The following is a 14,191-nucleotide window of genomic DNA, read 5'->3' as shown; positions in this document are numbered from 1 at the left end:
GCAGGGTTACAGTCTGTTTAGATAGGATCGTCAAAACCGGAGAGGAGGAGGGGTCTGCCTTTATGTAAAGTCCGGTCTAAAGCCCACACTCCGCGAAGATATAAATGAGGGACATGAACATGTGGAGTCACTGTGGGTAGAGATACATGGAGCTAAAAACAACAATAAATTACTAATAGGAGTTTACTATAAACCACCTAATATACCAGAGTCCACAGAAAATCTATTACTAAACGAGATAGACGATGCGGCAAATCATAATGAGGTGGTTATTATGGGGGACTTCAACTACCCAGATACAGACTGGGAAACTGAAACTTGTATATCTCATAAAGGAAACAGGTTCTTGGCACTAACCAAAGACAATTACCTCTCCCAACTGGTTCAGGACCCGACTAGAGGGACGGCCATACTGGACTTAGTATTAACCAATAGGCCGGACAGAACAACAGACGTGCAGGTTGGGGGACACCTGGGAAATAGTGACCACAAAGTAATAACCTTCCAATTATCATTCAAAAGAGCGTTTCTACAGGGAGGAACAAAAATACCAAACTTCAAAAAAGCTAAAGTTAGCCAACTAAGAGAGGCCATAGGCCAAACTAACTGGGACAAAGTCCTCAAAAATAAAAATACAGCCACAAAATGGGATATCTTTAAAAACATCCTAAAATCTCATTGTGAGAGGTACATACCATATGGAAATAAAAGGTTAAGGAATAAAAAGAAACCAATGTGGATAAATAGAACTGTAACAAAAGCAATAAATGACAAAAAGAAAGCATATCATTCACTGAAACAGGAGGGGAGCACGGAAGCACTGATAAACTATAAGGAAAAAAATAGAACATGTAAAAAACAAATAAAAGCGGCCAAACTAGAGACCGAGAGATTAATTGCCAAAGAGAGTAAAACTAACCCTAAAATGTTCTTCAATTATATAAATGTTAAAAAGTATAAATCTGAAGGTGTCGGCCCTTTAAAGAGTAATGAGGGGGAAGTCGCAGAGAGCGATGAGGAGAAAGCAAAGCTGTTAAATATTTTTTTCTCCAATGTATTCACTGAGGAAAATAAATTGTCAGATGACATGCAGAATGCAAAAATAAATTCCCCATTAAAAGTGTCCTGTCTGACCCAGGAAGAAGTACAACAGCGACTTGAAAAGATTAAAATAGACAAATCGCCAGGACCGGATGACATACACCCCCGTATCCTAAAGGAATTAAGTAATGTCATAGCCAGACCCTTATTTCTGATATTTGCAGACTCTATACTGACAGGGAATGTCCCACAGGATTGGCGCATGGCATATGTGGTGCCAATATTCAAAAAGGGGCCAAAAACAGACCCTGGAAACTATAGGCCGGTAAGTTTAACATCTGTTGTGGGTAAACTGTTTGAAGGTTTTCTGAGAGATGCTATATTAGAGCATCTCAACAGAAATAAGCAAATAACGCCATATCAGCATGGCTTCGTGAGGGATCGGTCATGTCAGACTAATTTAATCAGTTTCTATGAGGAGGTAAGTTCTAGACTTGACAGCGGCGAATCAATGGATGTCGTATATCTGGACTTCTCCAAAGCATTTGACACTGTACCACATAAAAGGTTAGTATATAAAATGAGAATGCTCGGACTGGGAGAAAACATCTGTATGTGGGTAAGTAACTGGCTCAGTGATAGAAAACAGAGGGTGGTTATTAACGGTACACACGCAGATTGGGTCACTGTCACTAGTGGGGTACCTCAGGGGTCAGTATTGGGCCCTATTCTCTTCAATATATTTATTAATGATCTTGTAGAAGGCTTGCATAGTAAAGTATCAATTTTCGCAGATGACACTAAACTGTGTAAAGTAATTTACACTGATGAGGACAGTATACTACTACAGTGGGATCTGGATAGACTGGAGGCTTGGGCAGATAAGTGGCAGATGGGGTTTAACACTGATAAATGTAAAGTTATGCACATGGGAAGGAAAAATGCAAGTCAACCGTACATACTAAATGGTAAAACACTCGGTAACACTGACATGGAAAAGGATCTAGGAATTTTAATAAACAGCAAACTAAGCTGCAAAAACCAGTGTCAGGCAGCTGCTGCCAAGGCCAACAAGATAATGGGTTGCATCAGAAGGGGCATAGATTCCCGTGATAAGAACATAGTCCTACCACTTTACAAATCGCTAGTCAGACCACACATGGAGTACTGTGTACAGTTCTGGGCTCCTGTAGACAAGGCAGACATAGCAGAGCTGGAGAAGGTCCAGAGGAGGGCAACTAAAGTAATAACTGGAATGGGGCAACTACAGTACCCTGAAAGATTATCAAAATTAGGGTTATTCACTTTAGAAAAAAGACGACTGAGGGGAGATCTAATTAATATGTATAAATATATCAAGGGTCAGTACAGAGATCTATCCCATCAGCTATTTATCCCCAGGACTGTGACTGTGACGAGGGGACATCCTCTGCGTCTGGAGGAAAGAAGGTTTGTACACAAACATAGAAGAGGATTCTTTACGGTAAGAGCAGTGAGACTATGGAGCTCTCTGCCTGAGGAGGTGGTGATGGTGAGTACAATAAAGGAATTCAAGAGGGGCCTGGATGTATTTCTGGAGCTTAATAATATTACAGGCTATAGCTACTAGAGAGGGGTCTTCCTCTGGATCAACTTGCGGGATGACAGGCCGAACTGGATGGACAAATGTCTTTTTTCGGCCCTATGTACTATGTTACTATGTTACTATGTTACTATGTTAAAATGAAGCTTCCTAGGCAATCAGATGATCGCCAGAAGTCTGGCTCCCAGCAAACTGCTGATTCTGACAGAAAGCCAGATGAACGGCCATCCAATGGCTCAAGTCTGTTAGAAGACATAGTCGGAGCAAATTTTCCTTGCGGCTCATAGAGGAGGGCCATAAGATGTCCATGTACGAGGAGGGCCATAAGATGTCCATGTGCCCTAATTAGACCTTGGAAAAAGAGTCATCAACGTGTGACAATCCCTTTCAAGTGAGGAAAGCTAAGCTGGAATACCAGACACAGCTAATGTTTGCTTGTAGTCTGTAAACATGGAGACTTATAGGTTGGTATAGGAGCTGTAGGCATAAGATAATGGAAAAATCATTACTCTTTCTCAAAGTTGCTTCAAATTTGGTTCTAAATGTATCGGAATAATAAAATAATTATATATGCAGTCAGGTCCATAAATATTGGGACATCAACACAATTCTAACATTTCTGGCTCTATACACCACCACAATGGATTTGAAATGAAACTAACAAGATGTGCTTTAACTGCAGACTGCAATATTTATGGACTGTCAGCTTTAATTTGAGGGTATTCACATCCAAATCGGGTGACTTGTTAAGGGACCAAAAGTAATGGGACAGAATAATAATCATAAATCAAACTTTCACTTTTTAATACTTGGTTGCAAATCCTTTGCAGTCAATTACAGCCTGAAGTCTGGAATGCATAGACATGACCAGACGCTGGGTTTCATCCCTGGTGATGCTCTGCCAGGCCTCTACTGCAACTGTCTTTAGTTCCTGCTTGTTTTTGGGGCATTTTTCCTTCAGTTTTGTCTTCAGCAGGTGAAATTCAATCGGATTCAGGTCAGGTGATTGACTTGGCCATTGCATAACATTCCACTTCTTTCACTTATAAAACTCTTTGGTTGCTTTTGCAGTATGCATTGGGTCATTGTCCATTTGCACTGTGAAGCGCCGTCCAATGAGTTCTGAAGCATTTGGCTGAATATGAGCAGATAATATTGCCCGTAACACGTCAGAATTCATCCTGCTGCTTTTGACAGCAGTCACATCATCAATAAATACAAGAAAACCAGTTTCATTGGCAGCCATACATGCCCACGCCATGACACTACCACCACCATGCTTCACTGATGAGGTGGTATGCTTAGAATCATGAGCAGTTCCTTTCCTTCTCCATACTCTTCTCTTCCCATCACTCTGGTACAAGTTAATCTTGGTCTCATCTGTCCATAGGATGTTGTTCCCGAACTGTGAAGGCTGTTTTTTAGGCTCACCAATGGTTTGCATCTTGTGGTGAACCCTCTGTATTTCACTCTGGTGAAGTCTTTTCTTGATTGTTGACTTTGACACACATACACCTAACTCCTGGAGAGTGTTCTTGATCTGGCCAACTGTTGTGAAGGGTGTTTTTTTTCACCAGGGAAAGAATTCTTCGGTCATCCATCACAGTTGTTTTCCGTGGTCTTTTGGTGTTGCTCAGCTCACCGGTGTGTTGCTTCTTTTTAAGAATGTTCCAAACAGTTGTTTTGGCCACGTCTTATGTTTTTCTATCTCTCTGATGGGTTTGTTTCGTTTTTTCAGCCTAATGATGGCTTGCTTCACTGATAGTGACAGCTCTTTGGATCTCATCTTGAGAGTTGACAGCAATAGATTCCAAATGCAAATAGCACACTTGAAATTAACTCTGGACCTTTTATCTGCGCATTGTAATTGGGATAATGAGGGAATAACAGACACCTGACCATGGAACAGCGGAGAAGCCAATTGTCCCATTACTCTTGGTCCCTTAACAAGTGGGAGGCACATATGTAAACTGTTGCAATTCCTACACCGTTCACATGATTTGGATGTAAATACCCTTAAATTAAAGTGGACAGTCTGCAGTTAAAGCACATCTTGTTTGTTTCATTTCAAATCCATTAAGGTCATGTATAGAGCCAAAAATTTTGGAATTGTGTCAATGTCCCATTATTTATGGACCTGACTGTACACGTTAAAGGACTGTGTTGGTCCCATGTTTATATCTGCCTACATTTCTGAGAAAAATTATGTTTTTAATATATGCAAATGAGCTTCTAGGAGCAACGGGGGGGGGGGGGGGAGAGTTGCCATTACACCTAGAGATTTTTCTTTCTGTACAACTGCCACGCCCTCTGCACTTTGATTGACAGGGCCAGGGGGTGAAAACATCACACCTGGCCCTGTCAACCAAATTGTAGCAGGTGCAGCAGTTGAAGGGGAAGCTGAGCCTCTACAGGGGAAGCTGAGCCTCTAGGTGTAAAGGCAACGCCCCCTTTGCGCCTAGAGGCTCATTTGCTTATATTAAAACATCATTTTTCTCAGCAATGTGGACACATATGAACATGGGACCAACACAGATGTCTTCAGCTGCCAAGTGCACATGTAACAGGTCAGCCAGTTTCATAGGTACAATACTGCTGACAGATGCCCTTTAAAAGGAATTTGTCACCAGTTTTATGCTCCTAGGTTCTAACAGCTCTCGCGCAAGCCAACCAGTCCTGCTGATGATTGACACTTTTCTTTGCAACTGAATTAGCCGTGGGGGGGGGGGGGGGGGGGTGGTGGAGAAAATCCAGAGCTCATGAATATCAGAACTCATCGGCATGTGCTGGAGCTGTTCCATACCAGATTTGAGCAAAACAGCTAAATCAATTAAAGGAAGTTAACCAGCATTTTGCTAAGAGGTCTATCACTAGTCTATGTTACCCTTATGCCTTATTCACACTGTCAGTGTTCGGTCAGTGATTTTGGGCCCAAACCAGGTGCGGCTCTAACCACAGAACAGGTGCAGATCTTTCCCTTACACTATATGGGCTTGTTCACACAACCGTTGCCCCTCCATTGCCGTATTGCGGCCCACATACGGCGGGTCTGCAATACACAGGGCACCGGCCGTGTGCATTCCGCATCACGGATGCGGACCCATTCACTTGAATAGGTCCGCAAATCCAGGGATGCGGTGCGGAATGGAACGGAACCCTACGGAAGCACTACCGAGTGCTTTTGTGGGTTCCGTTCCATGCCTCCGCACCGCAAAAAGATAGAACTTGCTCTATCTTTTTGCGGAATGGACGGATCGCTATCTGCATGCGGTAGCCCCACGGCCGGTGTCAGTGCATTGCGGACGTGGCAGCCCCACGGGCACGGAGGGGCAACGGTCGTGTGAACAAGCCCTATGTCTGTTGATTCTGCAACCCTGGCTTGGGCTCACAAAAACTGATGGAAATCACTGACCAAAACCCTGATGTGTGAATATGGCTTTAGTTAGGACACCATAAAACTGCTGACAGATTCCTTTTAGCAATATCTCTTCACACGCCATCATTCTCTGCATATTTAGTTGTTTTGCCCCATTCTTATGTAAACTCTACTGAAAAAAATCTGAAAATATATTTATTAGGGACCTGAGCTCTAGATAAGTGACCGGATCATTGTTCTCTTAGAATGCACGGAACGTTTTGCCAGCGAGACGTATTAAACAGGAATCTTTACTGCAGGCAAATTAAAAAACCTCTTCATGATGCTGTCAGTCCTGGCATCGCCGCCTGTCTCTGGGATAAATAACACGCTGTCCATAGAAAACCAGCTGCGTCATTACGCTGCTTTTATTTCCTCTGCAATAAATATGTATTTTATCCAGTATCTTCTCACTTGGCTTTGTAGGAAATTCTACTCATTGCTTTCTGCAGTTTCCATCACGTCGAATGTCTAGAAACTGATAGACAGATAAATCTTTATCTTACTTAGATATTTAGTTAGAAATTCCGTCCGTCCAAGGGTGTAAACTAGTGATGAGCGGCAGGGGTCCTATTCGAATTAATGATATTTCGCATATATTTTGTAGAATATTCGTTCATTATTCGCGAATTCTAATATTCGTTATATTCTACATTCTTTTTTTTTTTTACTCGAAATATGCGAATATTACGCGATCAATACAGGCGTGGGTCAAAAACGAATATAGAGCACTATAGAATATATTGCTCTATATTCGTATTTTAGAATATTCGTCATTTTTTCCCATTTAAAGTCATGATTCCTCCCTGCTTAAGTTGCTTGTGGGCCAATGACTCATTGGCCCACAAGCAAGAAGCAGGGAGGAATCATGTGTTCAGATGGAAAAAATTACGAATATTCAATATAACGTATATATAGCAATATATTCTAAATATTCACGAATTCTCGAAGTGGCGATATTCGAGATAAAAATTTGCTTTTCGAATATTCGTGCTCAACACTAGTGTACACAGTTATCATATGACCCCTTTGCTAAACTTACTAAGGGCCCCCCACCCCACTTGGCAGCTGAAGACATCTGTGTTGGTCCCATGTTCATATGTGCCCGCATTGCTGAGAAAAATGATGTTTTAATATATGCAAATGAGCCTCTAGGAGCAACAGGGGCGTTGTCATTACACCTGGAAGCTCAGCTCTCTCTGCAACTGTCACGTCCTCTGCACTTTGATTGACAGGGTCAGGTAGTGTAAACATTATCACACCTGACCCTGTCAATCAGAGTGCAGACAGGGGGGCACAGCAGTTGCAGAGAAAGCGTAGCCTCTAGGTGTAACGGCAACACCCCCGTTGCTCCAGAGGCTCATTTGCATATATTAAAACATAATTTTTCTCAGCAATGCGGGCACATATGAACATGGGACCAACACAGATGATTCATCTGTTAACTTGTGGAAATGCTGTTGCAGCCATCTTGATTGAAGAAACCAAGCAAAATATCATTTGGTGGCGTGATGGCGTGATTTATCACGGTTTCTTCAATCAATATGGCCACAATGGCCTCCCGCGAGCAAATGGATAAGGTAAGTATTTTTTTTTTACATTTCAAGAAAAATTGATTTGTTACCATGAACCGCATGGTTCATGCGGATCAAAATCCAAATTTGATTTGCTCAACACTAGTGTTGACCAATCCATCCATCATTTTAAAATTATGTGAAAGCCGGAGACAAACTTCTGTCCACTAAAAATTTTATCTCTGTGGATGAAAATTTTCGGCCACTGTCAGCTGAAAATAAACACTTATGATATTTTTTTTTAAAAAGGTGCTTAATCCGGGTGTTTTGTTTGAGATGTTGCTGGTGGATCGTTCATACTAGAGATGAGCGAATTTCTTAAAAGTTCGATTCGACAAATTTCACCAAAAATTTTGCTTTGTGACGAATTACTTTGTCACAAAGCAATTTTTTTTGTAAGCAGCGGGTGCAATGACAGGGAGCTGCGATAACACTGCCCCTGTCATTGTACCCCTCAGATGCCGCTTTCATACATGATCGCGGCATCCGGGTGTAAAATTAACAATACATTTTTTTTTTTTAGCAAACTTACCTCCTCCATTTGCTCGTGACAGGCTGGCCGCCGTCATCTTGCATGAAGGTCTAGGCCAAATTCGGCGGAGATCTTCAAGCCCGTCGCGAGCAAATCGAAGAGGTAAGTTTGATTTCTTTAGTTTTTTATACTATTTCAGGTTAAATCAACTGACACAAGGAAATTCGGCTTCTAGGCAAATTGAATTTATCCTGAAATTCGGATCGAATTCCACTTTGTGGGATTCGATTCGCTCATCTCTAGTTTATACCAACGATTGGACACTCCAGTAGCCCGTGTACGTTTGTTACTGATAACTACCTTGTCGCAGTTTTATTTCGGCCACCTCTCACCATGTTTGTCGTGGTGCCGCCGGAACTCCGGCCCGCCCCCATTATAGTCAATGGAGTCGGAGCGGACCACTGGCGGCACGTGTGCACTAGCGGCAGCACGAACTGAGGCAGGCTGTTCACCCGCCGGAACAGCCTGCCGGAGAAGGCTGCCCGCTAGTGTGAAAGTAGCCTAAGATAATAATTACTGTTCAGGTCCATGCGTCTGAACAGAAATTGACACCAGCAGAGACGTAGATGTAGATTTCCTGCTATAATCCACTCCACTTTATTGTCATAGATTATATCAAATGTGTCAGGCTGGCTATAGCTGCCCTTGCACAGCTCCTACATTTTTGGAAAAGTGGCGAGCAGAGATGTAAACTCCATAAAAGTCACACCATTTTGCACAACCATAGCCTGCAGCAGTGTTCAGCGAATTGAAGTTAACGAATTTCAGGAAAAATTTAATTCATCATGAAGCTGAATTTCCTCGTGCTTCCTGGTAACTAATTGATTTCGACTGAAATGGCAGTAAAACATAAAAAAAAAAAAATCATACTTACCTCATTGATCTCAGATGCTGCGGTCAGTAATAAATGCGGCCGCTTAGGGGTTCAATGACGGAAAGTAATTCGCTGCAAAGCAAATTTTTTTGTAAAATTCGGCGAGGTAACCGAACCGAATTTTGAAGAACCGCTCTCATCTCTACCGTGCAGCCGTGTACCAAACTTTGTAACTTTTTGACACCAAAGGATAAATGCTCCCCCCCCCCCCCCCCGATGTGTATAGCTTATAGTGTGTATTTTCTATTTCCGTATGAGGGTGTGTTTTTTGCGAGACAACTCATGGTTTTCATTAGTACCATTTTGGGGGGTGTATATGACTTTTTGATTGCTTTTTATTCAATTTTTGAAAGCCAGGATGGACAAAAAACTGCTGTTCTGACTTCATTTTATTATGGCATTTACCATGCGGGTAAGCCCGGTAGGTTATGGATGCGGCGCTACTAATTTTGTATAGTTTTTATTATTTATTTCCTTTGGGGCAGGCATTCTCAAACTGTGGCCCTCCAGCTGTTGTAAAACTGCAACTCCCACCATGCCCTGCTGTAGGCTGATACCTGTAGGCTGTTCGGGCATGCTGGGAGTTGTAGTTTTGCAACAGCTGGAGGGCTGCAGTTTGAGGATGCCTGCTTTAGTGGATAGAGGGGGTCCCCAGAAAGACCTGCTGCAGCATGTATATTTTTCATAGATGGGAAGTTAGTACCAAGTGTTGGAGGATATAGAGATTTCTAATTAAATGATGCAGGCTCTCACTAGTGCCCTCTTCGGTTTAGTGGTGGTATTCCTGCGCTGCTCTACAGGTATGGGGTAGGATTTTTTCTTTCTTACCTGCGGAGTTCTGCTGTTAGGGAATAGCCATCTCTGTAAAACAATTATCTCTTCTGTGTGCTGCAATAAGCCAACATCCGCAGAATCACTTCCATTACCTACAGTATGAGCAGCAGAAAAGCATCCGACTCCCTCTACTGACACTGCTGCGCAGCGCCGAGGCAGACAGGTACAGTGCAGACGTTAATTGGCAGGGGACTGTATTTCGGGTCCGTATTTCAGAAAGTGAGACCTATATTAGATCTTTATAGGAGATGGAAGTGAGACATTTACATCTGCACAGACAATCCCTGCTCTGGATTGCTATGTCCCAGTCATTTTACAGTGTGTTTTATGACAAGTCTGTCCTCTTGGCATCGGTCTCAGACAAGGTCCCCTCTCATATATCAGGTCTATTGACACATTGCGCTGCAGCATTAACAGTTCCATCAGTGATCAGCAGTAGTAGCTGCAGACTACACTACAGGCAGGGTACAGCAGTGACAGCCTCTAGCTCTATAGGAGCGCAATGACAAATGTAGCAGTACCGAGCTTGTCAGGTGCATCACATGAGTTTGTCATTTGGCACAGCTTACCCTGACATCACCAAGTCTTATCTGTGTCACAGGACTGCAGGTAAGTCGGTTACAACAGTACCTAGCACAAACAATGCTGCCTCAAAGAATGAAATGACACTTTCAACTCTGCTACATCTGTACATTCTGTACCATCTGACATCAGGGAACTAGAACAATACGCTCCCAGGCTGGTGCAGAATATGTTACCCAAGGGGCAACATAAATTAACATGTGTGTATTCATTCAAGAACATGTGCGGGTAAATTCAAGACAGAAAGATAAATGATAGACAGATAGATATAGATAATGAGATAGATAGATAAATAGATAGTTTACTGGACAGATTACAGGATAAAGATAGATGATTGTGATAGATAAGATGATAGTGATAGATAGATAATCGGATGGATGGATGGATAGATAGATAATCGGATGGATGGATAGATAGATAATCGGATGGATGGATAGATAGATAGATGGACGGACAGATAGATAGATGATGAATGGATAGATAGATACTAATTAGATAGATAGACAGATAGATACTAGATAGATAGATAGACAGACAGACGGACAGACGGACAGACAGATAGATAGATACTAGATAGATAGATGGATAATCGGATGGATGGATAGAAAGACGGGCGGACAGATGGATAGATGATGAATGGATAGATAGATACTAATTAGATAGATAGATAGACAGACGGACAGACAGACAGATAGATATACAGACAGACAGATAGATATACAGACAGATAGATACTAGATAGACAGACAGACAGATAGATCGATAGATAATCGGATGGATAGATAGACAGAAGGACAGACAGATAGATAGGCAGATGGACAGACAGACAGACAGATAGACAGATATGCTCAGTTCTGAGAAATGAGAAAGATCTTCTTGAAAACCAGCAGATAACATCTTTACAGCAGCACCAGAAGTACCACATTACAAACCAAGCCTGCTACCTGACACACACAACTCGTTCAGCACTGCTGCATCTACATAATGACATAGTAGCAGAATAAATGGATACATGCACATCGCACTGACATACAGTAAAACTTCCAATAAGATGATTGTAGACAATGGGTCAGGTGCAGGATTCACAACCTAGTGTGTGATCTGCTGGAATGATGTCCTATGGTCCAGGTAAAGCCGGTGCCAGTAGGTAAGCTGCTATAATGGGCTGCCCAGCAGAATGCCCCCCACACACTGTTCCTGGCAGTGGTGCACCCTTTAGAGCTGCTGCAGTTAGCTTTGATAGCTGCACTCTTTTCCTATGGATGAAAAGCTCAGTGTTTCCAGGAAAGCCATTCTTACCTGTTCTGCAGACATCTAGAAAGTGAATGAGACATTCATCCATTCATCACTCCTGCCCCTTGATCCTGTCTGTGAATGGAGTCAATTGGTGAGTTTCTTCCAAAGCTTCCCGTGCTTCTTCTAACACAGTGCAGACTGTAATCCCTGAGAGAACAGCCCAGCCTGTAATCCTGCATCCTGCACAGACAAATACCAGGATCTCATCATCTCCCCATTCACTTAAGCAACCTCTGCTCTATTGTGAAATTCTCATTTTAAGGGGAGAGAGAGGCTTCCTTTGCAAGCAGCAGAAAACTGTAGGGGGCTACAGCATTCCTAGTGCCAACCAGACCAAAGTGCCACCTCCTGCTAACAGCTGCTGCAGAAATGCTCTCACCAAGTGCTGCCCAGCACACATGCCACCACCAGCCCAGGTAGACCTTACCCTCCTCTGACACAAACTCCAGCATTTACACAGCTGCAGCCAAGCCAGCTCTGCCCCACTGTGTTTGTCTGCAATCAATTGTGATAAATATTAATGCCAGTTTTCCCTCTGTTTCCACATATTTTTACAACTAGCTAGCTGTGAACCTAAGGCGATTCCTAGACTCAGGGTTGGCTTGGGTAGAGTCCAAAACCGGTCCTGACAGCCAAGTGAGTTACAGCTATGGTGGTGCACAGCGCTTACATTAATAATAGTAGAAGACCTAACACATCCAAGACGATTTCTGGACGACACTTCCCGGAAAACTCAGTCTAATAAGGCTGTATTGTTTCAGATGGGAAAAGATAGATGGAAAAGGCGCCCAAACACAGTAAACAAAAAGAAGACAATGTACAAATATAAACATGTAAATATTTATACACAGTGATATAAACAAATGTCATGTATTTCTATCTCGAAACAATTTGATAAACATACAAATTACTATTAACATACATTATTATTATTATTATTAGGCTACATTCACACGACTGTAGTGTTTAGTGGATACACAGAACACGGATACCGGCCCGTGCGCGGTTCGCAATTTGCGCCGCTTTTATAGAAAATGCCGCCTCTTGGAAGAATAGGACATGCTCGATATTTTATTGTAAGGCTGCGGAACGGCACTACGGATGTCGACTCAGCACCTTTTGTGGCCCCATTGAAAAGAATGGGTCCGCACCCATTTCGCAATATTGTGGAACGGATGGGAACTCATTCATACGGTCATGTGAATGAGCCCTTATTATTATTATTATTATTATTTATATTATTTCAGTCTGCATTTTCCAGAACAAATCATATTTACTAAGGAATTCTTTTGACACACAATCTGTGACACTTGGACATCGACAAAAACAAAAAGGCAAAATAATATCCTATATTTTTAAAGGTGAGCAAATTTCCCAAAATTTGTTTTGTGGGACTGATTTGATTCAGTCCTAATAAGTTTGGTACAAATCAAAAGTGACCATTAACTCTAAGGCCCCTTTCACACGGGCGAGAATTCCGCGCGGGGGCAATGCGTAAGGTGAACGCATTGCACCCGCACTGAATCCGGACCCATTCATTCCTATGGGGCTGTTCACATGAGCGGTGATTTTCACGCATCACTTGTGCGTTTCGTGTGTGTTTTTCACGCAACACAGGCCCCATAGAAGTGAATGGGGCTGCGTGAAAAATCGCAAGCTTCCGCTAGCAAGTGCTAGGTTGCTAGGTGATGATCGGGATGGGGACACGATCTTTATTATTTTTCCTTATAACCATGTTAATAATAGCATTCTTAATACAGAATGCATAGTAAATTAGGGATGGAGGAGTTACAAAAGTAAATAAATAATTAAACTCACCTCATCCACTTGTTCGTGAAGCCCGGCTCGTCTTCATTCTTCTTCTTTGAGGACCTGGGAGAAAAAGGACCTTTGGTGACATCACTGCGCTCATCACATGGCCCATCACCATGGTGATGGACCATGTGATGAGTGTGGAGCCATCACATGTCCCATCACCATGGCACCATGGTGATGGACCGTGTGATGGACCATGTGACGGACCATGTGATGAGTGCAGTGACATCACCAAAGGTCCTTTTCCTCCCAGGTCCTCAAAGAAGAAGAAAGAAGACAAGCCGGGCTGTGCGAACAAGTAAATGAGGTGAGCTAAATAATTTTTTAACACCTCCATCCCTAATTTACTTAGCATACTGTATTAAGAATGCTATTATTTTCCCTTATAACCATGTTATAAGGGAAAATAATAAAGATCGGGTCCCTGTTCCGATCGTCACCTAGCAACCATGCGTGAAAATCGCACCATATCCACACTTGCTTGTGGATGCTTGTGATTTTCACGCAGCCCCATTCACTTCTATGGGGCCTGCGTTGCATGAAAAACGCACAATATAGAGCATGCTGCGATTTTCACGCAACACACAAGTGATGCGGGAAAATCACTGCTCATGTGCACAGCCCCATAGAAATGAACGTGTCCAGA

The 14,191-nt window shown here is 42.6% G+C and overlaps 1 long non-coding RNA gene across 1 annotated transcript in view; it reads right to left on the bottom strand.

Moving 5' to 3' along the window:
• The window catches only part of LOC122945994, a 370,970-nt gene extending 359,002 nt beyond the window's left edge, over positions 1-11,968 (bottom strand). The window contains exon 1 of the long non-coding RNA XR_006391195.1: positions 11,734-11,968. This is a non-coding gene — a long non-coding RNA (uncharacterized LOC122945994). The remainder of the gene's footprint in view (positions 1-11,733) is intronic.
• Positions 11,969-14,191: the final 2,223 nt, after the last annotated feature.

The sequence above is a fragment of the Bufo gargarizans genome, chromosome 9 (assembly GCF_014858855.1).
Source record: "Bufo gargarizans isolate SCDJY-AF-19 chromosome 9, ASM1485885v1, whole genome shotgun sequence".
NCBI lineage: Eukaryota > Metazoa > Chordata > Amphibia > Anura > Bufonidae > Bufo > Bufo gargarizans.
The sequence above is the reverse complement of the archived record's forward strand: the minus strand, read 5'-3'. Positions and strand labels throughout refer to the sequence as shown.